This window comes from Suricata suricatta, chromosome 2 (genome assembly GCF_006229205.1).
Source record: "Suricata suricatta isolate VVHF042 chromosome 2, meerkat_22Aug2017_6uvM2_HiC, whole genome shotgun sequence".
NCBI lineage: Eukaryota > Metazoa > Chordata > Mammalia > Carnivora > Herpestidae > Suricata > Suricata suricatta.
In genome coordinates this window covers 52,871,417-52,897,696 of record NC_043701.1, presented here as the reverse complement: position 1 = coordinate 52,897,696, position 26,280 = coordinate 52,871,417, and the positions used below count along the sequence as shown (strand labels likewise).

The following is a 26,280-nucleotide window of genomic DNA, read 5'->3' as shown; positions in this document are numbered from 1 at the left end:
GCACATGACCTAGTCAAGTTGACACATAAAATTAAGTATCACACCCAGGTTTCCAAGTTGTCCCAAATGAGAGTATGTCTACATTACTTAGTCTGTCATTACTGGAATTGAAAGTCTTCACAAAATCTTTTAAAAACTTGGACACATTGTCTTCAGGAATTTATTTTCTTATGGACTAAGAGACACCATTACAGCCATGGCAATCTCCAAATAATCGATATAAATAAAATAAAAATGTCACTGATATCTACCCTTTAAAGGTTCCATGAAATAAATATCTTTTTTATCTTTAATTCTCCATTGAAGCTAAAGAATTCTCAAATTATGAGCTATAAATCATGTTTGTAACATTTCTGCTTAAATAGGCCATTATCACTTCATAATCTTTGAAGATTGACATTCAGGCAGAGTTCCTTGTAAAATAAAAAGTATTAAATTTCAGTTCATATTTTTCCTTATAAAGTGTATTATACTTTTAAGTTTCAATTACCTAATAATGTTTCTAAGAAAAATATGTGATTTTAATGTACATTATACAGAGATAGTGTTGTCCTTTAACAACTAACCTTAAAAAATAATTTGCACTTTGATCTCAGATCTTGACCTTCTAGTTATTATGAACACCTAAATGTTATTATCACTCATACCTCAATCTTTTCTTTCTTCAGATTTTTAATTTATTTAAATCCAGCTTAATTAACATAGGGTGTAAGAGTTTTGGGAGTGTCAGGAGTAGAATTTATTAATTCATCATACATATAACACCCAGTGCTCATCCTAATAAGTTCCCACTTTAATACCCATCACCTATTTAGCAAATTCTCCCATCTACCACCCCTCCAGCAATACTCAGTTTGTTCTATATAATTGAGTCTCTTACAGTTTGCCTCCCTTTCTATTTTTTATCTTATTTTTCCTTTCCTTCCCTTATGTTCATTTGTTTTGTTTTTTAAATTCCACATAAAAGTGAAATCTTATGGTATTTGTGTTTTTTTGACTTAATTATTTTGCCTAAAATAATATACCTTAGTTCCATCCAAGTTGTTGCAAATAGCAAGATTTCATTCTTTTTGATTGCCCAGTAATATTCCGTTGTACATATAGACCACATCTTTTTGTCCAATCACTAGATGATGGACATTTAGGCTCATTCCATGATTTGGCTATTGGTTTTTAGCACTGCTATAGACATTGAGTTGCATGTGCCCCTTTAAGTCAGGATTTTTGTATCCTTTGGATACAAAATCCTTTGGATACTATTGCTAGGTCATAGGGTAGTTCTATTTTTAATTTTTTGAGGAACTTTCATACAGTTTTCCAGAGTGGCTATACCAGTTTGTATTCCTACCAGTGGTGAAAAAGTGTTCCCCTTTCTCCAAATCCCCACTAACATCTGTTGTTTTCTGTGTTGTTAATTTTAGCCATCCTGACAGGTGTGAGGTGGTATCTCACTGTGGTTTTGTTTTGTATTTCCCTGATGATAAGTGATGTTGAACATATTTTCATGTGTCTGGATGCCTTCTTTGTAAAAATGTCTATTCGTGTCTTTTGTCCATTTCTTCACTGGATTGTTTGTTTTTTGAGTGTTGAGTTTGATAAGTTCTTTATAGATTTTAGATACTAACCCTTTATCAGACATGCCATTTGCCAATATCTTCTCTTATTCTGTTGGCTACCTTTTAGTTCTGTTGACTGTTTCCTTCTCTGTGCAGAAGCTTTTTATTTTTGCTTTTGTTTCTCTTGCCTCTGGAGACATGATTAGTACAAAGTTGCTGTGTTGGAGATCAAAGAGATTGTTGTCTGCTTTTTCCTCTAGGATTTTAATGGCTTCCTGTGTTACATTTAGGTCTTTCACCCATTTTTATTTTAAGTGTAAGAAAGTGGTCCAGGTTCATTCTTCTGCATGTCGTTGTCCAGTTTTCCAAACAGCATTTGCTAAAGAGACTGTCTTTTTTCCAATGGATATTTGCTGCCTTTTAGATTAGTTGTCCAGACATTTGTGGGTCCATTTCTGGGTTCTTGATTCTGTTCCATTCATCTATGTGTCTTTTTTATGCCAATACCATGCTGTCTTGATGATTACAGCTTTGTAATACAGTTTAAAGTCCAGCATTGTGATGCCTCCAGCTTTGGTTTTCTTTTTCAATGTTACTTTAGCTATTAGGGGTCTTTTGTGGTTCCACACAAATTTTAGGATTGTTTGTCTAGTTCTGTGCAGAATGCTTGTGCTATTTTGATAGGGATGCATTGAATGCATACATTGTTCTGGATAGTATCAATATTTTAATAATATTTGTTCTTTCTTATCATGAACATGGAATGTTTTTCCATTTTTTGGTTTGTCTTCTTCAATTTCTTTCATAAATTTTTAGATTTTTCATCATACAGATCATTTACCTCAGTTAGGTTTATTCCTGGGTATTTTATGTTTTTGGCGCAATTGTAAATGGGATCAATTCCTTGATTTCTCTGCCTACTTCTTCATTATTGGTGTATAGAAATGCAACCGATTTCTGCATGTTTATTTTATATTTTGCAAGTTTGCTGAATTCATCAAACAGTTTTAGCAGTTTTTTGGTGCAGTCTTTTGGGTTTTCCATGTCTTCTGCAAAGATTGAAAGTTTAACCTCTTCCTTGCCAATTTGTAGCCATTTATTTCTTTTTGTTGTCTGATTACTGAGGCTAGAACTTCTAGTACTATTTTGAACAACAGTGGTGAGAGTGGACATCCCTGTCATGTTTCTGACCTTAGGGGGGAAGCTCTCAGGTTTTCCCCATTGAGGATGATTTTAACTGTGAGTCTTTTATTTATGGTCTTTATGATGTTGAAGTATATTCCTTCTATCCTGACTTTCTTGAGGACATTTATAAAGAAATCATGCTGTATTTTGTCAAAAGCTTTTCCTGCATCTATTGAGAGGATCACGTAGCTCTTATCCTTTATTTTATTAATGTAATATATCATGTTGATTGAGTTTTGGATATTGAATCACTCCTACAGCTCAGGAATAAATCTCACTTGATTGTGGTAAATCGTCCTTTAAATGTATTTTTGGATTTGATTTGATAGTATCTTGTAGAGAAATTTTGCCTCCACATTCATCAGGTAAATTTCAATTCTTTTTAGTGGGGTCTTTGTCTGGTTTTGGAATCAAGGTGATGTTGGCCTCCTAGAATGAATTTGGAAGTTTTCTTTCCATTTCTATTTTTTGGAACCACTTCAAAAGAATAGGTGTTAACGTCTTTAAATGTTTAGTAGAATTCCCATGGAAAGCCATCAAGCTTTAGACTGTTGTTTTTTGGGGGAGATTTTTGATTACTAATTCAATTTCTTTACTGGTTGTGGATCTGTTCAAGTTTTCTATTTCTTCCTGTTTCAGTTTTGGTAGCTTATATGTTTCTAGGAATTTGTCCATTTCTTCTAGATTGCTCAATTTGTTGGCATGTAATTAATTGTTCATATTATTTTATTATTGTTTGTATTTCTGCAGTGTTGGTTGTAATCTCTCCTCTTTCACTTGTGATTTTATTTATTTGTGTCTTTTCCTTTTTTTAAAGATCATTCTGGCTAGAGGTTTATCATTTAGTTAATTCTTTCAGAAACCAACTATAGTTTTGTTAATCTCTTCTATTGCTTTTTATAAAAATTTCAGTATCATTAATTTCTACTGTAATCTTTATTATTTCCCCTCCCCCTCCCTCTCCCCCCCCCTTTTGTTTTTTTGCTGGTTTTGGGCTTTATTTGTTGTTCTTTTTCCTAGCTCCTTTTGGTGTAAGGTTAGGTTGTGTATTTGAGATATTTCTTCCTTCTTTAGGAAGGCCTGAATTGTTATATACTTCTCTTTTATTACAGTCTTTGCTGTATCCCAAAGGGTTTAGACTGTCATGTTTTCTCTTTCATTGGCTTGCATGTACTTTTTAATGTCTTCTTTAATTTCTTGTTTAGCTCATTCATTCTTTAATAGGGTGTTCTTTAATCTCCAAGTATCTGTGGTTTTTCCAATTTTTTCTTGTGGTTGACTTTAAGTTTCATAGCATTGTGATCTGAAAATGTGCATGCTATGATATCAATCTTTTTGTACTTGTTGAAGGTTGATTTGTGACCAAGTATGTGGTTTATTCTAGAGAATGTGCCACGTGCACCCAAAAAGAATGTGTGATTTGCTGCTTTCAATGAAATGCTCTGAATATATCTGTTAAGTCCATCCAGTCTTAACGATGACTTTAAAGAATTGTTTCCCTGTTGATTTTCTGCTTAGATAATCTGTCCCTTGATGTAAGTGGGGCTTTAAAGTTCCTTAATATTATGGTATTATTATCAATGAGTTTATGTTTGTGATTGATTTCTATGTATGGATGTTCCAAGTTGAGGGCATAAATATTTACAAGTAAGTGTTAGATCTTCTTGGTGGCTAGGCCCCTTAATTATTATATAATGCCCTTCTTCACGTTTTGTTACAGTATTTGTTTTAAAACCTAGCTTGTCTGATACAAGTATGTCCACTCTGGCTTTGTTTTGATGGCCATTTGCATGAAAGAAGGTTCTCTAGCCCCTTACATTTAATCTTCAGTTGCCTTTAAGTCTAAAATGAGTCTCTTATAGGCAGCATATAAGTGGGTCTTATTATTATGGTTTTTAATCCATTTTGACACTCCCAAAGAGCATTCTTTGATTAATATATAGCATAATGAATTTTAAATAAAAGGCCTTTTTCTTAGAAATTAAAAAAGAAAAAAACTATGTAAATATATTCTAGGTGAAGTCCCACCTTGCAGGCATGGTGCAGGTGTCCAGGGGCCCAGGCACAGCGACCTGAGACAGGTCTCCCCATGGAGAGGAGAAGCTGCGAATTGCATGCCCTCTCGCCTCTCCCCTTCCTGCCCCCGCTCCCAGGCTCTTCCAGTTTCCGCCATTGTGCCCTCTGGCAGGTTGCAGGGGCAGCACTGCCCACAGGCTCAGTAGATGGCTAGTCACTGATGGGTTACCTACACTTCAAAGCATGTCTAGGGCAAATGATGTTGATCGAGCAGCAGAGGTTTAGTATCCCTACCAATTCCACCTTCTTCTGCCAGCGGTATGGAACCACCGAGTTCATAAGGTCCCCACGGACCTTTTCAGGGTCCACCTTGCCAGTGTGATTCCCCCATAAACAGAACCTAAACCAGCACCTGCTCATCCGCTCAGGAATTGAACCATTTCAGTGCCACCACTGTGGGACACGGTTCACCAAGGCTTACCTGCTGAAGGTGTGTGGCTTGGGGCGTGAAGGGAACCACTGTTACAGGTACTGGACGTATGGTGCCACTTTCACTTCCTTCAGGAACATAAGCCCCACGGGAGGTTGTTTCCCTGCGCGTTTTCTGCAAGCGTAGGATTGACAAGTGCAAAACGTGGGGCGCCAGGTTCACCAGCTCTGGATTTTCAATCGTGCACCTGAGGAGTAGGAACCATGAAGCAAACTCCTTCCAGAGCAGGAGTTACCTAGCAGTGGACACTATACACCAGGAGCAAGAAGAGATCCTTCTTCAGTTTGATCTCGGAGAACACACTTTTGAAAGCAACTGTAATTGTGTAAGCTCTTTCCCCCACGGTATCTTAGTGGGTGGCCGAAGAAGAGGAGGAAATGTCAGAGCAGCCAATGATAAGTGCTTATGCTGAAACAATCAGAGATACACCCCACCCCTCACTGCCACACACAAGAAATCAGAGCTGTCTTCTCTAACCATTGAGTAATTTCATGGTTTGATTTTGACTTCATTTTCAGTTTTTGGAAAGTGCCCGTGCTTCGTTTTGTACATTTAAATTATTATTTGCAGCAGGGACGCCTGGGTGGCTAAATTGGTTAAGCCTCCAACTAAGGCTCAGGTCCTGATCTCAGAGATGGTGCGTTGAGCCCCGCCCTGGGCTCTGTGATGACAGCTTGGAGCCTAGAACCTGCTTCAGATTCTGTGTTTCCCTCTCTCTTTGCCCCTCCCCTGCTCTCTCTCTTAAAAATAAAGATTTTTAAAAAATTAAAATTATTATTATTTTTTAAATGAAAAAAATTTGGGGAAAGAATTTCCCTTTTTACTTAGTCAGCTCCATAAGTGATGTTTTATTTTTCATGACTGAACGATTCCTTCTGTAAGTTCACAATAACTTGATGTGAAACACAACTGAAACCACAAGAACTAAGGAGAACCAGTTGACTTAACCCATAAATGGTTTCTTCTTCTATTGTTAAAAGTAAGGTAATGAGATCATTTGGTAAAGAGGAATTCAGATGGTTATTGATTTTCCAGAGATGAAAATACAACAGAAAGAAAATTAATGAACAGAATTGGATAGATAACCTAAATAGATATTTGTTCCAATACACAGGACATTGTACAATATTTTGTAAAGCCTGGTGGTTTTGGAAATGTTTACAGTAAGCTTTCTTAAAAATTATGGGGTACATGCTTCTTACTTTTTTTAATGTTTATTTGTTTTTCATACACACACACACACACACACACACACACACACACACACACTACAAGCAGGGAAGGAGCAGAGAGAGAGAGGGAGATATAGAATCTGAAGTAGGCTTCAGGCTCCAAGCTGTCAGTACAGAGCCCGATGGCAGAGCTCAAACCCACCAGCCATGACATCATGACCTGACCTGAAGCAGACACTTAACCAACTGAGCCACCCAGGTGCCCCAGTGGGATACATACTTCTGAAATCTAAAGTATTTTTTTTAAGCTTTGTCTATTATTTTCATGATGAACATTTGGTGTTGGGATAGGCATTCCCTAAACTTCTTTAGTACAAAATACTCTCTATTTAGCCAAAGAATCTGTCTGTCTTCTGTGAAAGAAGGCAGAGAACCATGACTGAGAAGAGTCAGGCTGTGTAGCAAAGGACCAGGAGTGGAAAACAAATCATAGGCATCCCAGCCTTATAGGAACTCTCTTAATATAGCTTTTCTGACTAAAGCTGTTATTTACCTGGTCGTTGAATGTGAATGTCTAGCTAATTAGGTCATTGCCTAAATCATGAACAATACATTCTCTTGCATATAGACTGGCATAATGTCATATAAAGGAAAAATATTGGTGATAGTTTGTATTTTATATATAGCCACATGTATGATTGGAGATGTTCTTAGTGTGCTGATTTGGACAAAATAAAGAATTCTCTGTTCAGGCTAAAAAACAAACACGAAAACAAACAAACAAAAACCCAAACTATATTCTAGGGGAAATAGGATCCAATTAGCACAGAGGAAATAGAGAAAATGTTAAAGAACTCCTTCATAAAACCCAACATGATTCAATTGCCTTCACAGGGAAATATTTTATATAGATTTTTCTCATATTTCTGGTAGAAACACAGCTGGAAAAAAAAACTGGCTTCTCTCAATGTCCTATGAGTCCTGGACAGTCCTAATACTCTGTCTTTTGTCACATCATGTTCAGTTCTTTTGTTTTACATTGAAAGATTTAACTTTGGTGATTTCTGTTTTTATGAATTTATTTAAGACATGATTCTCTAAGGTCTCTACAATAAAATTTGGAAAATTACTTAACTTTTCAGTGTTTTAATGACCGAAAGGTGCAAATATGTTTAATGGGTATAGAGATGGGGTTCTAGGTGACCCATGATATTTGAGGAAGTCTTGTCCATAAGGAATTTTCATATATCCCATGTAACAATGAAACATCTTATGTTTCAACATGTTGGTGAAAAACTCCATGATTATCCATTTTAAATATCAATAAATTATACTTTGAATATGTATTATTTAATGAAATGTCTGGGTATGTGTATGAATTTGTTATTGAAGAAATATATTTTTGCTTGGAATATTTCCAAAAATTTACTATTTTGGAAAATTACATCAGTAACTAAGTATTTGAGCCACCAAGTCAAGAAACATGTTAGATTCATTTTTTTTGTTGTCGCATTTGTGATTATTCTGTATGTAACAATATTTTTGAAAAGTTTTTTATAAAGTTTAAGATTGACATTTCTTTAAATAATTGAATTTATTTTTATATCTTTGTGCACAGTTCTTACTATGCCAAAACATTGTTTTTAATGAAGCAAGGAAACTGTCAAGATTAAGTAAATATTTTGCCCACATTTACTAAAAAAATTTGAAAAGACATATTTTGCTTCAGACATACAGAGGGAAAACTATTGAATATTATCTTTGCAATGCTTGAAAGTCTTCTAATCAGCAAGACAAAAGCATTCATTTTATGGAAAAAATAGCAAGAAGTAATAAACCTGATAAGCCATGGAATATTTGAGGAAAATTAATCTTACTAAACGTGAGAGGGATTATTAATACACTGATTAAAAAATCCAAGTAAAGTTATTTCTCTGTCCAAGTGAGCAATGATACTGTTTTAAGAAGAATCAACAAGATGTCAAAACATTTCAAAAATAACCATGTAACACAGACAAATTCTTATTACAAGTCATTAAAATCATCCAGTGTGACAAATGACGTTTAACTAATAGCATATATAAGTTGCTTCCAGAATGAAAAAGTCATAGAGGAAATGCTATTTTAACATCATTGCTTATAAAGGTTACCAAGGGTTGGTAGTATATATACTTTTTAAAAATTAGTTCATAAAAAAATAATGTCTTTTACCAATGCCATTGTTTATATAATAGAGGGAACAATAATTATAATTGGTCTACAACATGGATTTACAACACTTTTGGAGATAACGTTAAAAATGTTATTTATTTCCTTATTACTGATAACATTTATTTATTAGAAGATCTGAGTAACATATTTAACAATTCATTGAATGATATGACAAGTGTGCTATCAATTAATATAACATCAATCTTTTGAATGACAGATTATTTGGTAAACTTCAACAACAATAAGATGTTAACATCTTATCTATATAGAAGTAACATGGATCTTCAAGATAAATTATTTAAATATATAATGTTTATTATAATAATCACATTTTATGCCATTGGTTAAAAATTAAGGATAGTATTTTTACATCTCATTAGAATGTAGTAAAACAGTAAATGATAGTCCGTCACTTTTAACTAAAAGACAAAAATGATTAAAGGATAAAATAAAACCATTCACTTCTATGAGACTATTGAAAACAGTAGGTGCGAGGAAAGTTTGGTTGCTTAAACAGAGAGAAGTACAAATCCTTCACATGGGAGCAGAGAAGGATGCCATCTTCTATAGATGAGGTATGCAGAGTAGGGGTCTGTCATAGGCTGGAGACTGGAAATACGCAGGACTGAGAAGACATAAATCAAGCTTTGAGTGGCAGCCTAAGCTAGAGGGATGGGTTGATATCTGGAGAGCCCCAAATAGGAAAATAAATAGCTTAACCACAATGTTCCTCTGTCACCCTCCCATCAGACTGTACCCAAGGAAGCAGTAGTGAAGTGAAGAGGTAGTAAATCAAGCAGAATTTATGCAATGTCTTGTATTCTCAAGATGGTTGGACTCTGGCGTCCTGGCAAAATTGAATTCAAACTGGAAGAAAAACTATCTGACACTGGAACAGTTCCCTCTTGGCTCAAACCATCTAAGATCAAAAGTTTAGCCTTTTAGCGATGTTGGCATAGAATTCAAAGTTACCTGACTTTATAAATGTACTCAATTTTAAATAAAAGTGTGGTTCAGTCCCAGATCCCTTCCTTGGAAGACTCAAAATAATTAGGTCCTCATCACAACAGCCAGCTGCTTCAGAAGAAGGCTTGTGATTTCTGTGAAAATAATAAATATAATTTAAATATATATTCCATTCTGCACTCCCCCTTAAACAATATCTAGAATAAGATGCAAAATAAAATAAAAAAATGAAACAAGAAAATACAACTCCAATAAGAGGAAAAAAGGAGCTGATCAAAGCAAATTCTGAATTCCTAATCATTGGAATCAATGAAAAGGACTTTAAAACAAATATTAAAAGTGTATGTGTGTAATATAGGAAGGAATGGGTGAAGAAATACAGAATTTTATAAGAGGAATGAACACCCTAAGGAGGATTTAAAAATCTGGGGCACCTGGGTGGCTCAGTCATCTGACTCTTGGTTTCAAGCTCGGGTCGTGATCTCACAGTTTCATGTGTTAGAGCCCCTCTGAGCTGACAGTGCAGAACCTGCTTGGGATTCTGTCTCCCTCTCTCTCTGCCCCTCTCCCACGTGTTTCTCTGTCTCTCTCAAAATAAATATCTTTAAAAAAATAAAAAGGTGGGGCACCTGAGTAGCTCATTCTGTTGGATGTCCGACTTCAACTCAGATCATGATCTCACGGTCCGTGAGTTTGAATCCCGTGTCAGACTCTGTACTGATAGCTCAGAGCCATGAGCCTGCTTTGGAGTCTGTGTCTCCCTCGTCTCTGTCTCTCCCCGCCTCACACTCTGCTTCTTTCTCTCTCTCAAAATAGATATTTAAAAAATTAAAAAAGGAATAAAAATCAGAAAACAATAAGATAAAATATCTGAAATAAAATTATTAGGAAGGCTTAGCAGTGAATTATACACTACAGAAGAAAGGACCAATGTAGAAGCAGACTAAGAACTGGCCAGCTAGAAAATATCCAACTTGAAGCTCACAGAGAAAAGCATCTGTAAAGAAAAAATGTAGTGTCAGTGACCTGTGAGGCAATACTAAACAGCCTAGATTATGTGTGATTTGAGCCCATAGATAGAGAGAGCCCAGACAACAACACTTCTTGAAAACTAATAGATATAAATTCAATAACTATGATGGAAACCATCAATCCAGATCCAGAATCCCAGTGACTCCCAAAAATAATTAGGAAGAAAATATTGCCTAGATAGATTAAAGTCAAATTTATGGAAACCAGAAAAAAGGGGGGAGGGAGAAATCTTAAAAACAAAACAGTAAGGAATAACACATTGCATATTGGAGGAAAACAATACAGTGAGATATGGCTTCTCTTTATAAGAACTGAAGCCAGAAGACAATAGAATGACGCCTTTAAAATGCTGAAAGAAAAATACTCTAAACTCAGGCAAAATATCTTTGAGACTGAAAGGAAATAAATATGGAGATATTTTTAGATAAGTGAAATTGAATTTGTCACCAATTGTCATATAGCATATGAAATCGAAACTTTCAAACTGAAGAAAAATAACATCACATTGAAAAATTGATTTAGAGAAGGAAGTAAAGAATGGTGGAAATAGGAAATATGGGCATAAAAGAGTATTCTTTCTCACAAAAATGTATGTTAAATGTCAGTTGACTTTTTATTTTTTAACTTAATTTTGAAGTCCAGTATAGTTACCATACAGTATGTATTACTTTCAGGTATACAATATAGTGATTCAACAATTCCATACACCTCCCAGTGCTCATCACAAGTGCCCTCCTTTATCCCCATCACCAATTTCACCCATCCTTCCACCTACCACTCCTCTGGTAACTATCAGTTTTTTCTCTATAGTTAAGAGATAGTTCTTGGTTTGTCTCTGTCTCTGTCTGTTTTTCTCCTATTTTTGTCCCCTTTTATGTGTTTTAAATTCCACATATGAGTGAAATCATATGGTATTTGTCTCTCTCTGACTGACTTATTTTACTTAGCATAGTACTTTTTAGATCCATGCATATCATTGCAAGTAGCAAGATTTCATTCATATTTATGGCTGAATAATAGCCCATTGCAGACATACCCCACATTTTCTTAATCCATTGATCTATCGGTGGACACTTGGGCTGCATCCATCACTTTGCTATTATAAATAATGTTGCCAGAGACATAGGGGTGCATGCATAACAGATGCATGAAAGGATGCTCAACATCACTCATCATCAAGGAAATGCAAATCAATACCACAGTGAGATATCGCTTCACACCTATCAGAAGGGCTAAAATCAAAACCACAAGAAACAGTAAGTGTTGGTGAGGATGTGGAGGAAAAGGAATCCTCAAGCGCTGTTGGTGGAAATGCAAGCTGGTGCAGCCACTGTGGAAACCAGTATGGAGGTTCCTCTTAAAGATAGAACTGTGCTACGATCCAGTAATTGCACTACTAGGTATTTACTCCCAAAATACTAAAACACGAATTCATATATTTTTATTTTTAACCTTTTCATTTTGAAGTAATTTCAGATCCACAAAACCATTGCAAACATTTCAAAGAACTTTTCTGTATCCTTCACCAGCATCCACATACATCCATGTCTATGTTGACAAGTATTTTAATATCTGTGTACCTGTATGCATATTACATGTTTCCTAGAAATAACAAATCACCACAGACTAGGTGGCTCAAAGCAACAGAAATTTAATCTCTCACGCTTTTGGAGGCCAGAAGTAAAAAACAACACCAAAAATCAAGGCATTGACAAGAGTTAGTTCCTGCTGGAGCTTCTGAGAGAATATATTTCATGCCTTCTAGTGGTTGCTGGTGGACTTTGGAAGGCCTGGGCTTGTGGTTTCCTTCCAATATCTGCCACCATATTCACATAGTCTCTTCCTTTGTGTGTGTCTGTGTCTAAGTCTGTCTCATTGGATTGAGAGTTCACCCTAATTATAGGAGGATCTGATCTTGAGTTCTGTAGCTTAGTCATACCTGTGAGGACCCTATCTCCAAGTAAAGCTATATTCACAGGTATAGAGTTTAGGACTTGGACACATCTTTTTTAGTCACTATTAAATCCACTAAAATGTGCTGTCTGGCACCTAAAAATTCAAATGTGCCATATTTCCATAATTCATGCATTCTATCTCAACACTACCAAATATTTCAATTGACACTATATCTTAAATCTAATTTTTCATTAATTTATAAAATCTCAAATATCATCTTTTAAGTCATTTATCAGGCATCAGGTGGATGAGACTGTATGTATGATTCATCCTAGGGCAAATTCCTCCCTATTAGCAGTCCTATGAAAATAGCAAGTGAGTTATCTGCTTTCAAAATAAAATAGTGTGACAAATGTAAAATTAATAATTAAAAAAATTTTTAAATGAAGTCTAAAGGGATGCTGGTAGTGGGAGTTCTAATTCTCTACTACTTGTTGTCAAATTGAAGACCCAACAGGAAGAGTCCCACCTTACAGATCCATACTACTTAACCATTTCACCAGGAGGAAGAAAGGCTTTCTCTTCTCCCTGGCAACAGCCCAGCTAATGAGAAATAGTGGTAGCTTAGCCAATGAAAAACCATGATACTTCCAGCTCCCAGTTTATACCAATGGATTTTTTGTTTATAACAACTCTTCCCAACTCTCATTTTTCCTCTAGAAAAGAGAGCTCCAGTTTATTCGTTCTGCAGATTTGTCTGTGGTTTTGGCATGGCTTGCTTGTCCCAGATTGGAGTTCTCTGCTGTTCCTGAATAAATCCATTTTTGCTAGTAAAATAACTGGCAGTTTTATTTTTAGGGTTAGTAAAGGCTTGGATAGATATTTCCATTCCAAAAAGGGCAGGAATAAAAGGACTAATGGTGTCATTGGTGCCCAGTCTTCAGAGTTTTGTACCTTTCAAAGCCCGAGAATAATTCTCTGTGGCTTGACTCTCTGTTGTCTGGGCCCATGGAGGCTTTCACATAGTCTCTGCCTCTGGCCTCCATCTTTCTGGCCTCTGCCTTTTTCCCGAAGCTCTTAAAATTATTCTTCCTTTTCTTTGATAGGCAGGAAATGTTTATAGATCCGTCATTCCATTTCTTGCCTCTGGAATGCCCAGAAATTTGAGTCTTAGTATATTTCATCCTACCTCTGCCCCTTGCTGTTTTAGAGGTATAATGTCCTCAGAACCCTTGCAGATTTTTTGTTTTTAATGTCAAGGGGGTTGGTCCCATCATACAAGAGTGCTTTCCTTATATCTGTTATATCTGTCCCTGAAAATCCCATCTTTTCCTTACTTTTCCCAAGATTAATTAGATTCATGACTGACACACCCATTGTCTTCCACAAAGGCTTTCCAGCCACACTCTTGACCTTCTCTCCAAGTAGCTTTACCAACAATGGACTTCCAAGTTTCAGCATCTTTAACAATACAAATGGGCTGAGAATTTACAAAATCATCAAGCTGTGGTTCCTTTGGCTTAATGGATCTTTCTCCAATCTTTCTTTTCCTTCTCAAATTTTCCTGTAAGGAGGAAGGAGAAACCAGACTGCATCTTCAACACTTTGCTTGGAAGTCTCCTCAGCTAAAATTCAAATTCTTCTTTGAAAAGTTCTGCTTTATACCCAACAACCAAGAACAATTCAGCCTACCTCCTGATCTTTATAACAAGGATCACCTTTCCTCCTGTTCCCAGGAAAACATTCTTTCTTTCCTTCCAAGTTCTCAACAGAAACATCTTTAATATTTACATTTCTACCAGGGTTGTGATCATGACAATATATTTATTCCCCAAGAAAATGGAAGCTTTCTTTGTCTTATTCTTTAATGTTCTTCAGAGCCCTCACTATTACAAGTATTATTAAGTGTTCAATTCTCAACCAACTATCTCTCCAAGGTAACCTAGGCTTTCTCAGTCATTCCCCTCAACATTCTTCCATTTTCTACCATTAACCAATTCCAAAGCCAATTCTACATCTTCAGGATTTTATGACAGCAGCTTTTCAGTGCCAAAATCTGTACTCATTTCTTAGGGCTGCCATAACAAATCACTACAAACTGAGTGGCTAAAAACAACAGAATTTTATTCTTTCTTAGTTGTTCTGGAGGTCGGATTTGCAAAATCAAGTTGTTAGCAAGGCTGGTTCCTTCTGGAATCTCTCAGGGAGCTTCATTCTATGTCTTCTGGTGGCTGCTGGTAATCCTTGGCTTTCCTTGGCTCTGGATACCCTTCCCTCTTTTCTTTCATTTTTACCTGGGTGTTTCTGTGTCTTAAATCTGTGTCTTTTAAGGACACATATTATTGTGTTTAACATCCATTCAATTGACCTACATCTGCAATGACCCTAGTTTCAAATAAGATAGTAAGACAGGTACCAGGGAATAGTATGTGGACATATTTATTTTAGAGCCAATATTCAACCAGTTACACATATATGTATATATCTGTGTGTTCGTATATTTGAGTGTGTGTATTGCATTATCATTATTTGTTAGAAATCCTCCACATGCTCTCTGTTGTAACTATCCTAGTTGTGCAGCACAAAACCAGAGACTATTATAGAGTATCAGAACTGTTTGATCCTTAGAGATTTGGTAGAAATTCCCTGTGAAACCATCTATAGGTCTATAGTAAAATTTTCTATCATCAACAGATAGTAGTTTTTAAATTTTCTCTCTCTAATGGATTAATTGGCCTTAGTCTGTATTTTACTAAGAAATTATCCCTTCCAATGTGGTGTTCATGTTTTGTACATAGAGGTCTTCAAAATAGCTTCTTAAGATCTAAATATAGATTTTTTTCATCTATATCAATGCATATTTGTCCTTCTTGCCTATTTCTTATTCTGTACATTTGAACTTTAATAATGTTTTTTAAAAATTAAGCAAGTTAGGCATTGACATATATATTTAATAATATTTTTCAAATACCAGGATTTTGATTTACTTATTACAAAGTCTAGTTGTTTTCTACTTTCTGTCACTTTAGTTTTTCTCTTTTATTATATATTTTTTTGCACCTTGTTCTGGTTTACTTTGTTGTTCTTTGTCTAGGTTTTGGGGCTGAGAGCTTAATTCATTTATATTCATTTCCATTTTTGTTACTTACAAAAATGTACAGTCATATCAAATTTCCTCTGATCAATGCTTTTAATACATTCTACAGACTCTGATATATTGATGTTCCATTATCATTTTTGTTAGAAATTCAATAATTTTCAATTGTAAATCTCCTTTAATACATACATTGTTTTATAGAGGGTGACAATTGATGTTTTTAAGCAAAATTATAAACATGTACTATGGAGTTTATAAAATACTATAGCACAAATAATGGGAGAAAATATAAATGCAATTATAATATTTTGAGATTTATTCATTATATAAAAAGTGATCTCATATTAACTCAAGGCATACTGGGATAATTTAAGAGTGGTATGCAATTTCTACAGCATTTACTTAAAAACAAACAAACAAAAAAATCCCCAGAGATCTCGCTAAAAAAATAAGAGTACATAAAAAAAAGAATACTGCAAATAAGATTTTGATGAGTTAAAACAAGACTTTAAAGGAGAAAATAATGAAACAAATGGAAAACAACCTGTAAGATAGTAAAATTAAATTCAACCCCAAATATAATTGCATTAAATATGGTTGGACTAAACAATTAAAAAAAATTAAAAGCCTAATTAGAAAAAGAGAGAGAGGGAGACTGGGTGGCTCAGTACCCTTCCCTCTGGAGCTGCCTCTCTCTCTCTCTTTCTTAAAATAAATAAATAATAAACAAACAAACAAACAAATAATAAATCAATGTAATTGATTAACACAGAAATTAGATAGTGAGCATCTGAAGAGTTAAGTGAATCTCTCTTCCCCTCCCTTGTTCATGCTCTGCGTGTATCTGTCTCGGTCTCAAAAATAAATAAATACTTAAAAAGAAACAGAAATTGAAACTAGTAAATACAATGGATAGAGAAATTGTCAGTTCATATTATGTGAAAAGGACAACTGTGATTTCACATTTACCTCCCTTGATGAAAGCCTGAAAGAAGAAAGTCATCTTATCCAATACCTATCCACTTTCATTGTGCTCTAGTTTCTTCATTATATGTGACTATAATGACAGATTTAAAAATCTTGTCTGAAAAAAGCTTTTTATTCCTCTGTCAACTTTCTATCACTCATGACTACATGAAAATTTTAAAATACATAGGAATTACCTGTGGATCTTGTTAGAAAGTGGATTTCTGGTTCTACCCACAGAGATTCTAATTCAGTGAACCCCCTAATTGCTGATGTTGCTGATGTATGGACCACACCTTGAGGAGTATGGGTCCAATTCACAGACTACTTGTTACTCCTAAAGGGTTCCATCTAACTCTGATGGAGCAGGCACTTAGGTTCCACTTTTGCTCATGGTCTTTGTAACCTCTAAGAATTCACTTCATATATTATTTCTCTCCTAAGACTCTCTCTTTTAGCTTGTCCCCCTAAGACTGGAAACATCTTGTTAAACAACAGCAGTAACACTATCCCCATTCCCACCTTCCTTTCTCATTGCTGTTTCTCTCTGCCTGCCTACCCTTACCTTTCTCAACCAAACTTCTTGCAGGCATAGTCTGCTCTTTGACCTCCCCTTGTCTTTGTCTGGTAACTCAAGGCTTTTAATCTCCCATAATTCATGATGCAGTGCAGTAATTGGCAAAATCATCTGATGCTCAATGTCCTGCCAGATACAATGGGCTCATGCAGTTCTTATTTTACTATACCTTAGTTTGATTAAGCTCTTATGTATACTGTGGGCCACCCACTCATTACAACTCTGTCTTCTTGGAACGTACTTCCAACTGCTCTTATGGTTCGTCTTACTCTGTAAGTTCTCACTTTTCTGCCTTTCCCACAAAATCCTCCTCCTCTTCCTTTGTGGATAACATATCAGATTCTCCTACATTCTGACTTTAGCCCCTGCTTTTCCTCATTTTGTGCTGTTTGACTTCTCACTTTTATTCTGACATCCTTCCTGAGTTTTGGACTCAGGTGCAGAAACGTTACCCTGGATTTCCATAATCAAGCTTAGTGTATTTAATAATTTCCTTCCCAAGCTTACTCTTCCTGTTCCATTGTACCATTCCATTGTAACTTTAATCATGAAAACCAGATACGTGACCTTCACTCTAGCTTCCACCATTCTTACCATTCTTACCTCCTCGGTGCTTCTCTCCTAAATCCTGTTCTCACCAGCCTTATGTTTACTAGTAAGTGAGCATCATCTCTCATTTGGACAATTACTGTGACCTTCTAATTGTTTTCTCAGCCTCTTGTTATGTTTGGCTTCCCAATTCTACCTTATACAGTGTAGACAGATGAACTATCTATAATAGGAATTATAATCACTTACTAACATTCATCCAAGGTCCATCTACTTTATATTCATTAGCTTGGCAAATGTTGAAATTACACTATTTCTCCAGGTGCATTTATGAAAACATTTCACACTGCACCCTACCTGTAAGAGTGAAGAAACACTTCTGCACTTTGCCACAAAACCTCTGCCTACTTAAAATGGTTTTTTGTTAATGTCTTTATTTTATTTTGAGAGAGCAAAGAGTGAGGGGGGAGGGGCAGAGAGAGAGGTAGACACAGAATCTGAGCAGGCTCCAGGCTCTGAGCTGTCAGCATAGAACCCAACATGGGGCTCAAACCCACAGACTGTTGAGATCATGACCTGAGCCAAAGTCGGATGCTTAACCGACTGAGCCATCCAGGTGGCCCATCCTCTGCCACTTAGAATATACTTTCCTTCATTTCTTCTTGTTAAAATTTTTAATATAGAAAAATTTACAGTTATATAACAGAAACATCTGTCAAGAACTAAGCAAATGTTGCCCTTGTCTCATACTTGCAATATATAATTATATATGTATATATACATAAAATACTTGTTCAGAGCCTCGAGTTTATAATTGGATTATCCTGTGTCACCTCTTTGCCACCAACTAGCTGTGTAGCCGTAGTCTTTTGACATAAACTTTTAGTGCCTAAATTTCCTCATCTATAAAGTAAGGATAATAGTACATATTTAAGGATTAAATGAATTAATAAATTTCTCTCGATACTCAGAAAATAAATCTTCTATAAAAAATGTTAGAAATACTTTGTTCTTGGGACACCTGGGGGGCTCTGACAGTTAAGCATCTGACTTCAGCTCAGGTCATGTTCCCACAGTTCTTGAATTCAAGCCCCACGTCTGGCTCTGTGCTGACAGCTCAGAATCTGGAGCCTGTTTCACATTCTGTGTCTACCTCTCTCTCTGCCCCTCCCCAGCTCATACTTTGTCTCTGTCTCTTTCTCTCTCTCTCTCTCAAAAATAAATAGACATTAAAAAAAAGAAATACTTTGCTGTTGGCTTTTTTAAATTAATTATGTTAAATTTTTAGATTAGAACTTAAAAATGCTCATTCCACCTCTGGTTTTTACTTTCATTGTGATAGAATTGTTAACCTTTGCCTGTCTGGTTTCTGTACTTTCAAAGTGAACTTAATCATTGTGTAATCTGCAGAATGATGTAAGAATTAAATAAAGTAAATTTTGTAAAGTATTTGGAAAAGGATACTTGGCAAATGTTGGCTTTTATTATTACTATTATTAATTTTATCAGAATTGCAGTTTCTTATTCATTAAGTGAGCTATCTTATTTTTTTACTTCATCTTTTATGTACTTAAATGTCTTTTTATAATTTCTCCCCAAAATTATTTTTCTAAGTAGACGTTCTTGATGGAAAAAGCTTACTCACACTTTTATTTTTCTCAAAGGCTACTGCTTTTACGATGCTGTTGGTAACCCCATTTTTAAGCTTATTCAGCCAATCAACATGCTCCACAATTTGTCTGTAGAGCACTTTGAGTTGGAAAAATTAACTTTTTCTTTTCAAATCTTTTACTATTTTTTTTTGCTTGTTTCATTGTCTTAGATTTTTAATAAAAGATGGTGACAAGATGCTGTCCTTGGCTAAAACTCAATCAGGTTGTTTGCAAGAGGGCCTTGACCTTGGCCCCAACCCATGCATAGCCTAGTTTTAGAAAAACCCTTCTGTTTAGAGAGAATCATCCCCACCCTTGTTATGTGATTAGTCTCAATATCTAGTCAAATACATCATCTTCCCTTCCTCCTATCTGGTCATCCATCCTCACCAACCTCAGCTCTCTTTTTAGTAAATTTTCATCCACTGAACCACATCTCTCCTCCTCACCTTTTTCCTAGGTACAAATCCTTAGCTGTCTTATTGTATTCTAAATTGAGCCCAGTTCTAAACAGAGGTCTCTTTTTCCATACTGCAAGTTTCTGAATACAATCAGTCTCTATCCCTTCAGCGAGGGTCTGGCTCTGGTTCTGTTTGATAATAGAACACTAACTGTTACAATGCTTATACCAGGCTCCTACCTGTATTTAATTGGAACACTTCTAAAATGGAACATTATGTGTAAGCTTTACTATAGGCTTTGTAAAAACTATTTTTCATTTAAAATTTTTTTCCCCTCTGCTCAGAACTTTTATCACTAGTATGTATTATTCTTATATTTCCTAATCATGGTCTTTTCTAGGTAAATCTATTAATTGACAGATGTACATGAATAGATTTATAGTTCTAAAATATTGTCTGCACACTGGGGGCCAATTTGCCATGTAATGTTTTTTTACTAGTTTTAATTTGCAATCCTTTATTTAGGAATTTTGTATCTATGCTCATATTATATTGGTCATAATTTTCTATTTTATTCTTCTTGTCTTTATTTTGGTATCACTGTTACACACTTATGTAATGAAATGGACAGATTCCTTCCTTTTCATAGTCTCTGAATCATTTTGCAATTATTTCTTTCTCATCTTTCTAAGTTTTTTTAATTTTTAAAAAATGTTTTAATGTTTATTTTTGAGAGAGGGAGGGAGAGAGAGACAGTGCAACCAGGGGAAGAGGCAGAGAAAGAAGGAGACACAAAATCTGAATAGGCTCCAGGCTCTGAGCTGTCAGCACATGGCCCATTGGAGGGCTCGAACCCATGAACCATGAGATCATGACCTGAGCCAAAATTGGCCACTTAACCGTCTGAGCCACCCAGGTGCTCCTTTCTCACCTTTCTTGTAGTTGGCAGAACTTGTTTATAAAACTGTCTGTAACTAGATACTTTGGTTAAAAAATAGCAGTGACAACAATATAATTTCTTGTTGTTGTTGTTTTACTTATGTCTTCTGCTCCTTTAATAGTAAATACTTTTAATCTGTAAATTTCTAAACATTCTTTTCATAACAAAATAATTAAGTTCATAATGAACTATTGGCATAATTTGTTCAGAACATTCCATAATAATTAAAAATATTCTAGCTATAGGCATGTTCCAGCTGTATTTCTCATAATGTTTATTTAGGCGTGTCTATTTGTATTTAATTTTTTCTGTCTACAGTTTGTCCTTTTGATGAGTTTGATGATGGCTGCTTTTGCTGTGATTGTTTTTGCTGTTGCCTTTAGAACCAGTTGTGCTTGTAGAGGATGAGGGACACTGCAGATTGCTACATTGTATCCATTTCACTTCACCATTTCCAAGAGAGCTCCAGTTTGTTTAGTTGTCTATTCTTTTCCATACAATGAGAAGCTAACCCTAGCCTCACCTACAACAATGGACCTTGTCAGAACAGGGTCAATCTATCTTCCCAGAGAAAGATACATTCTCAAATTTGGCCCAGTGCTATCCCAGCTGACATTTGAAAGGGGGTTGAACACATTTGTTGGTTGGTTGGTTGGTTGGTTGGTTTTGTGTGTGAGCTAGAGAAAGCTATATATAAATATTTTTTTCAAGGATTTGTCCTGCATGAATGAAGGAGAGGTCCGGGGATACAGTGGTATCTAACTACCTGTCTGAAGATAAAGCCAACACATGGATAGGAAGAATCAGGAGAACTGGAGAAATAGACCTGAATTCACTGGAAGAAACAGCTTTGAAACCCATTTTAACTCTTCCTTCACACATGAAGGAAGATTGATAATTATTGTTATGCTTTTATGTGGCAAGACTATGATGACTAATTGTCTGGTCAAACACTAGTCTAGATGCTTCTGTGAGGTGTATTTTAGATGTCATCATTTAAAAAAATTTGACTTTAGTTGAAGGAGATTATTCTCCATAATGTGGGTGGTCTTTGTCTAAGTAGTTAAAGGCATTAAGAGCAAAGACGGAGGGTTCTCAGAAAAGAAAGAATTCTACTTTCAGAATGCAACATAGAAACTCTGCATGAGTTTCCAGACTTTGGATTTAAGACTGGAACATCAATTTCTACCTGTATCTCTAGGCTGTCAGTTTGCCCCCAAATTTCACACTTGCCACCAACCCCTACAATTGTGAATCAGTTCCTTAAATCTCTCTCTCTCTATATTTCTCTCCCTTTATCTCTATCTCTACTATACATCGAATCTATACCTATATCTGTATTATAGAAAGAGAGCTAAGTAGACTTGAGCATTAATATTGCATTTAAAGGATATTTTTATGCTAAGGCTATTTATTATTTAGAGCCTTAGGTCTTTTATTAGCCAGTACTGAAATTTAAAAACAATATATAGGAAAGTAATTCCAGAATAATTACTTAATAATTACAGGGTTAGCAACCTCCAAAAATTTGCTTCTCTATAAAAGTATGGGAACACTGGTAAAAATTATTAAAACCAACATTTACAGAATTCTGGAAATTAACCAAAGATTGGCAATAGGCCAAGGGATATTTATTCAAGAACAGTAGCTGAATCTCAGTAGATTGGGTTTTAAGGACTGTTAAACTGCCCCTTTCCCCTTCTGCTGTTCCCAGGTCCAAGGGAAACTTGTAATAATGGTAGCCATGAAAAACAGCAGCCAAATACTTAATGGAGAGAAAACAGGTTTGGAGCTTTCCCAACCACCCAAATAATTGTTATTATTTCACATATCTGGCAGCTCCTTAAAAATACTGCATACCAGGCTTATTTGTATTAGAAGTGAATTAGAGTTTGCTCAATTTCTTTTCTGTGGCATGTTTGGGAAAAATCAGTGTCAATTGGTTTAACATTGCAACTGCCTCAGGTGGTAATGTAGCTTGGGCATTAGCGTTAGTTGTTAAAGAAACTAACTAAGAAACTTAAAAGGAAAAGCTGCGCCATGAGATAAACGTAAGGAGCTTTAAAAAGTTTTGACATATTCTTGGGAATCTAGAAAACCACATTCAGGCACAGAGCTGTGCACATGCTGAAGAGAGATCTGAGACAGTCCTAATCTCTTTCCTCTGGCTGACCTTGAAGCTTTGTGAATGTAGGAGTTGAAGAATAGGGCAGTGTTATAAACTGTCTGCTGGAGCATTGAATGCATGCCCCAACCCACACATATCCTCAGAAAAAACTGTGTCTTTGTTCAAAAAATTAATATTGATACTGTTAGTTGGCCACTGACCTAATGAAAAGTCTTCAGTGGTCACACGTGACAAAGAATATAGACTTTGCAGAATTAGTATAAGAAAGTCACTAAACAAACAGTGACAACTACATGAAACAAATATGACAACAACAATAAATTCTGAAAGAGAGGAATCTAATTTCCAGAGTTGCCATATTATGTCACCGTAAGAAATTAAAAATACATGGAAATGTAAAAATATATCTAATGGGTCAAAGAATAAATTTCATAGGAAATTAGACAAATATTTTGAGGTAATTTGAAATAGAAATAAAACATTGCAAAAGTTATGTGATGTAGCTACTGCAGTGTGAAGAGAGAAATGTGTAGCAGTAACTTATATTTGAAAAACTCTAAAATTCAATAACATAACATTCTACTTTTAAAAACCAGAAGGAAAAGAACTAACAAAAAGTCAAGCAAGCAGAAGGAATGTAGAAATAAAGATTAGATGAAAATAAATAAAATAAAATAAATGAAAAAATACTGGATCAAAAAACACAAAAATTGGTTCTTGAAAAGACCAACAAAATTGACAAATTTTTATTTAGACTGCCGAAGATAATTGTAAGAGTACTGAAATCACTAAAATTGGGAACAAAATATAGAACGTTATTACTGATCATAACGGAAAATAAAAACAGAGTATAATGAAATACTATGACTAATCGCCTTTGAATAAATTATATAGCCTAAATAAAAAGGAAAAATTACTATAAATGCATAAACAACCATAACTGAATCAAAAGGATTAGAAATCTGAATAGAGTGATAATAAATAAATATATTTAATTAATAATTAAATTTTTAAAATGCCAAAAGAAATTTCCATGCCCAGATGGCTTTATTGATTAATTCTACTAAATGTTTTTAAAAAATTAATCCTTTCCAAAATTATCCCAAAGGTAGAATGATACAAGCACTGGTAAAACAGTCCTTGTCCCCTAAATTCTGGATCAAGACAAGAATGTCTGATCTTTCTATGTACACTCAACAATATAATGAAGATTTTAGCCAGAGCAATTAATTTTTTTAACGTTTTATTTATTTTTGATACAGAGAGAGACAGAGCATGAGAGGGGGAGGGTCAGACAGAGAAGGAGACACAGAACTGGAAGCAGGCTCCAGGCTCTGAGTTAGCTGTCAGCACAGAGCCTGATGCGGGGCTCGAACCCAGAACGTGAGATCTGACCTGAGCCGAAGTCGGAGGCTTAACCGACTGAGCCACTCAGGCGCCCCTAACCAGGGCAATTAGACAAAAAAGAGATTAAAGACACTGAGATTGAAAGAGGAATAAAACTATTTGCAGATGAGTTAATCAGGGATATATAATATCTTAAGGACAACAGTAACACTATTAGAATTCATACACTTATCAGCATTGCATAATACATTATCAGTTTACAAAAAATATAATTACATTTTTACACCTCAACAATAAACAATCCAAAAATGAAATTAAAAAAATTTATTTACAGTAGCATCCAAATGGATAAAATACTTAGAAATAAATCTAAGTCTTATGCACTGAAAACACAAAACATTGTTGAAAAAAAAAAGTTTAAGTCTGAATAAAGGAAAAAATACCCCATATTTATTGATCAAAAACTTAAAATTGTTAAATTTGATGTACCTCTATCAAAATCTAGTTGTCACTTTTGCAAAAAATTATAAGCTGAACCTAAAATTCATATAGAGATGCAAGAGGTGAAGAATAGTAAAAATAATAGTGAAAAATAAGAGTGATCAATACTTATGACTTACAAATTTATTACAAAGCCAGGTAGTAAATACTAATAGTAAATAGTAGTAGTATAAGAATAGATATAGATCAATGAAATAAAATTGAGATTTCAGAAGCAAATGCTTACATTTATAATCAATTTTTGAAAAGAGTTTCTAGACAAATAAAATGAGGAAAGAAAAATATTTTCCAAAACCTTGTGTTGAAACGATTGTAAAAGAAAGAATGAAGATCGATCCTTACTTGAAATGGACTCAAAATGGATTATTGAATTCAATGTAAGAGCTAAAATAAAATGTTTAGAATAAAGTATAAAAGTAAATCTTAGATGAGTCAATTTTGTCTTAGATATGACACCAAAATCACAACTGACAAAACATGGACAAATTGAATTTTATCGAAATTAACAATTTGGTACTTCAGAAGACATCCTCAATGAAGTGCACAGACAATCCATGGAAAGGGGGAAATTATTTGTTAGTGATATATATCAGATAAGGGACATTTATTCAGAATATATAAATAACTTATATAACATAGCAGTAAAAGAGATAAAACAACCCACTTAAAATAAATGGGCCAAATATCTGAATAGACATTTATACCCCCCAAAAAACACCAGATAATCCAATGGTAAATGTGTATATTGATGAACTCTTTTCTATGCCTAAAACTACCTTAATATTATTTCCATTCTTCAATACTTATGTTATTGTCAATCTCTGAATTGATTGTTACTTTACCCTATTATTTAAAAAATACTATTCCTATAACTTCCAGCATCTATATGTCCTGATAGATGAGTACTCTCATTGTGAAGTTTGTTCCCATTTAGGTGGCCTACATTACCTCTCTAGGACTCTTAATGAATTTCATTTTGCTTGCTTTGTGCATTGTCACTAGATATGTCCAGGTATGAATTTGGTTTATTTATCTTTTTCAGGATACAGTGTGCTTTATTCTTTCTTACATATATGTCCTTCCTCGATTCCAAAAAGTTTCCAGTTTTTATTTTTAATGTTGTCTCTTCATATGTCTTAGCTTTGTGAAAGGGAAAAAAAGGTAGGGAGTCCTAGTTCTATAACATTCATGGATGGTTTGAGTGGCTGTGAAAATTCCAACATTGAGCTATTTCTGTTTTTCATATATTTCCGAGAGTTTGGCTCTAATTCCTACTTCTTTCTTCTCAATTAATGATATATTTTTGTTTTTATCTGACACCTGGAAATTGGCTTCATTTCTTTGATATTCACATATTTGTATTAGTGTGTGTATATAAATTATTGTATTATATACTACATATCTATGCCACTGGTGTGTAAGTACTGTGGAGAGTAATTTCCACTCTATCCACCACACTGATTTTTTATTGTTTTCCTCCCTAAGTACTCTATCTGCCTTTTAAGACTCAGTCATCCTTTAATTTCATCACAATAGCCATCCATCCGTCTCCGGGAAAACAGGCCATTTCTGAGCTTCTCCTCTGTGGTCCCATGGGT

At 34.9% G+C, this 26,280-nt stretch overlaps 1 pseudogene; it reads left to right on the top strand.

Annotated features, from left to right (window-relative positions):
- Positions 1-5,000: 5,000 nt before the first annotated feature.
- On the top strand, positions 5,001-5,723 carry LOC115274970 (annotated as a pseudogene).
- Positions 5,724-26,280: the final 20,557 nt, after the last annotated feature.